Here is a 3,707-nt window from a genome sequence, read left to right as displayed (position 1 = left end):
ATCACTGATTACTGATGGATCATTAATCAGTGATCAAATTTGTTCTCCTGATCGCTTATGATACATAACGACTTTAAAAAAGTAAAATAGCTTACCTGAAAAACTCCTCTATGCAATTATCTTGGTCCTAGAGTAAGATTTTTGACAATCACTTAATAATCAAATGTTTTTTAATTCAAGTTGCGTTTGAAAAACGATATCGGTTCCCACCGCAATTGTAGCGTTGCGCACAGCAAGTGTGGGCACGTAAAATTCAAAAAGACAAGAACAGTTGTGAAGAACTTAACCTACTTGATGACTTTTTATTAATATTTATGTTAATTCTTATCAATACTTCACTCATCGATACACTCATGTATCATGTATCAGGAAAATGTAGCATACTATTTTTACGCTCCTTTTCTACTGATCATTATGCAAAAATTTTTGCATCATGATTAGTTATCATGTGCGTTCAGAAAAACGTGATCAGGTATCATGTTGTTCTGCTAGGGTCTGCCTTTGATGCGAGAGAACCCCGGCCAAGGGCCGGAAACATATTAAACATTTCCTTAACAATTTAAAATATACTATCGTATTAAAAAAGATACCAAATTTGCTTCATTAGAGTGAGCGAGAGGCAAATACGCGGCAAACGCTTCTCGTCGGGTTTTTTTTTCAGCGCGGTACTCAGATGAGCTAAGGAAATACCTAGAAAAAATACCAGACTAAGCGAGTGAATTTCGATGAAAGTCGTTAGCCGCGGCCCAAAGATTAAAAAATTTCAAAAATTTAATCTTTGGCGGTGTTTGTGCAAAAGCGGTGTGGAAACTAAAAATTTAAAATATGAGAACTATGGCCGATTCCTCCCTGTACCTTAAGTTTTAAACTTTTGACAACAGTGTACAATAAAGAAATAAAAAAAAATGTGACGTCTGGCCAAAAAAAATTGGTTAAAAGTTAATAAAAGTATCTTTTTAGCAGAACCACCAGAATAATCTCAGATGAGCTCTTCACTGGGGAACCACAGGCAGCTAAAGCGGAAATGGAGAACGCGCTAGCCTCTATAGGGTGGAGGAATAAAGGGCGGCCGCTAAGGGACAGCTGGAGATGCCATTACCAGGATGCTGGTCGATTTCCTGCAGCATCGGGCGGATCAACCCTGTTCCCAATCCGACTCCCTCTTCCTTCAGGTTTAATATGTCTTTTAGGATTCGGAGCTATACTGCAGATGGTGCGGGAAAGATGGCGAAGCATCCGTGTGACGAGAATGAAGCTTTAAACTACTAATTTACATATGTATAACAGGTACACAGTCAAAATTTACCACGAACCATTTCTAATTTTCCATGATAATTGGATCCTCTCATACAAACTTGTGTTCCATCACCTACAGGTTCTGCGGTATAGCTAAGAATACAAAAAACCGATGTTTTCCCACATATTTAATTATGTGACCTACGCTGTTGGACTTATCTTAAGTAAGTTACCAAAAAATAGTCTTCAAGAAATAGACGTGCTAGAAGACACGAAGTTCCTACAACTCGCTTCAGCGGAAAATATTCCAGTATTTTTAGTAACAATATTTTTTTACGAGCTTAGGTGATGTTTGGACTTGTAGTCTCGGGATTTTTTTGAGAAGCAAATGCTTTTGAACTGCAATGGCGCCGTTATACCCAATTTTTACTACGCATGCCTGAACGGTTATCTCATGATCAAATTTCTAATAGCAAAGAAAAAATATTTTGGCGCTGAAAAAGTTCCACATGCTAGCGTACAAATTGTATGTAGATTTGCGTTGTTTTCCCTTCGTATACGGTTTGCTTATGCCGATCAGCTGTTCGCTTCAGCGATTCTCTATGTGTGCAGGGATTATAACGGGTATAACAAGGGGGAACGATAGGTATTGACAAAACCGATGTGATCGTAACAGTTTTCATCACAAAACAAACTGGTTTTGGGCTTTAGAGTAGACATATAAAATTATTTTAGGCTTATTAATTATTTGTTGACAAAACCAATACATCAACAATAATTCTACTTTACAGGTTTGAAAAGCCTTCCTTCTACATAATCCTGATTTGACCATTTGACAGATTATACTTTTTGGTGCGTCAATAAGTTTTAGCCACTAAAATTAGACTCTCAGTTCTTTCTTTCATTTTTATACGTTTCATTTATTTATTGTTGGTACGTTTGTATATGTACTTTGTACACGTATACCTTAGCTATGGGTTCGTTCTTATTTTCTGTCGCTTTTGGATGGATCAACAGTTGAAGACGGGGCTGGAGCTCTGGTGGACTCAAGCTCAACGGTTGAAGCAGGTGCATCTGCAGAACCTTCCGTTTCCTTTGTATATGCAGATGCCAGGGTTTCCTGCGAAGAAGTAGAATTCTGGCCATGGAGAACTCCAAAGGGTGCTACCATCGGTTCAATCGTAGTTACTGGAAGATCTGTGGTGTTTACCGCCCTAGCATCGTTAAGTGTCGCTGCTCCTTTGGTTTGAGTCCCGGTGGTCCAATGTATGACTTCGCTGGAGGTGCCTACATCCTTACCTGGACCAGCGTGATGAGCATGATCCGCTGGAGTGGCGTTTGTATAAGCGACCATGATGATCAAGGCGAATACTGAAATAGCGTGCATTTTGTGCCAGAGAAAGTCCAAGTGCTTTAGAGCTGTTTAATGCTTGATTGAAACTGATTTGATTCCCAAGCCGTGGCGCCGGGCTTTATATACCGGCCATTTTAAAAATGGATGCATTCCATAAGTCCTATATTTCGTATTACGTTGTATAGTTCCACGAAGTGCGCGAAACACTTGGTTGTAAAAAGTTAAACAGAAGGCAAAACAACTGGAAGGCAAAACAACTGAAAGTCAATAGCAATGGTTAGTTTTAAATTACATGTATGTATGTATATTGAATAGCAATCACCGGCTCAGCTAAAGGGATCGCAAGGGATGTGGAAATAGGCAAGCAGCAAATCAATGCTTTCCGATATTGAAGTCATAACTTACTATGATTTGAAAACGAGCTAACGCATAGGGGAGAGTGGGGATAGGTGAACCACGGGGATAGATGAACCACTACAAATATTTCACCTTCTGTCATGACTTTGTGCGCCATCTATATGTGTGTTGCTTACTTAGTCGATATCCTAACCTCACACTCACGCACAGTCGCGTCAAACGATTGTTGTCGTTTTTATCGCTAATCGAAGTTTGTATTCGCCGTTTGCAGCTTCAATAGTGACCTAACGTTTTCTTGGAAAAATTTTATCGTGCTTCGCCAGTGGCATTGAACTTTATAAAATTGTATTTTATCGTAAGTAGACGCAAATTATGATATTTCCACGGATAGCTCACGCAGTTTAAATATTTCATGTTTTCTTCAAATCACTTCTAATTGGCTAATGACTTGTGGGGATACATGAACCAGAGGACCACGAAAACAGACGACTCGGGGAAGAAAACGAGGAAGGAGTGTCATTGCTCACATGACTCACCGCAGAAAAATTGATCGCGGAAAAACGCAATCAGAAAACTCAAGAAAACCTTCGAAAAAAGAAAGAATAAAAACAAAAATAAGAATAAATAGCAATATTGTAATGTTTGATTTCATGCTGTAAAGGTGCAATGTTTATATTTGAACAGAAAGAAGGCATGCACAAAGAAATAAATTACATTTTTTTTATACAACTGTAGTTTTTGTGTTATCCTGATAGGTGGT

The 3,707-nt window shown here is 38.7% G+C and overlaps 1 long non-coding RNA gene across 1 annotated transcript; it reads right to left on the bottom strand.

Annotated features, from left to right (window-relative positions):
- Positions 1 to 2,128: 2,128 nt before the first annotated feature.
- On the bottom strand, positions 2,129 to 3,415 carry LOC139353151 (uncharacterized). The gene is made up of 2 exons (XR_011604307.1): positions 2,913 to 3,415; positions 2,129 to 2,847 (listed from the first exon to the last, which is right to left on the bottom strand). It is a non-coding gene; the product is annotated as an uncharacterized lncRNA (long non-coding RNA).
- Between the last annotated feature and the right edge of the window lie 292 nt (positions 3,416 to 3,707).

The sequence above is a fragment of the Drosophila suzukii genome, chromosome 3 (genome assembly GCF_043229965.1).
Source record: "Drosophila suzukii chromosome 3, CBGP_Dsuzu_IsoJpt1.0, whole genome shotgun sequence".
Taxonomy (NCBI): Eukaryota; Metazoa; Arthropoda; class Insecta; order Diptera; family Drosophilidae; genus Drosophila; species Drosophila suzukii.
The sequence above is the reverse complement of the archived record's forward strand: the minus strand, read 5'-3'. Positions and strand labels throughout refer to the sequence as shown.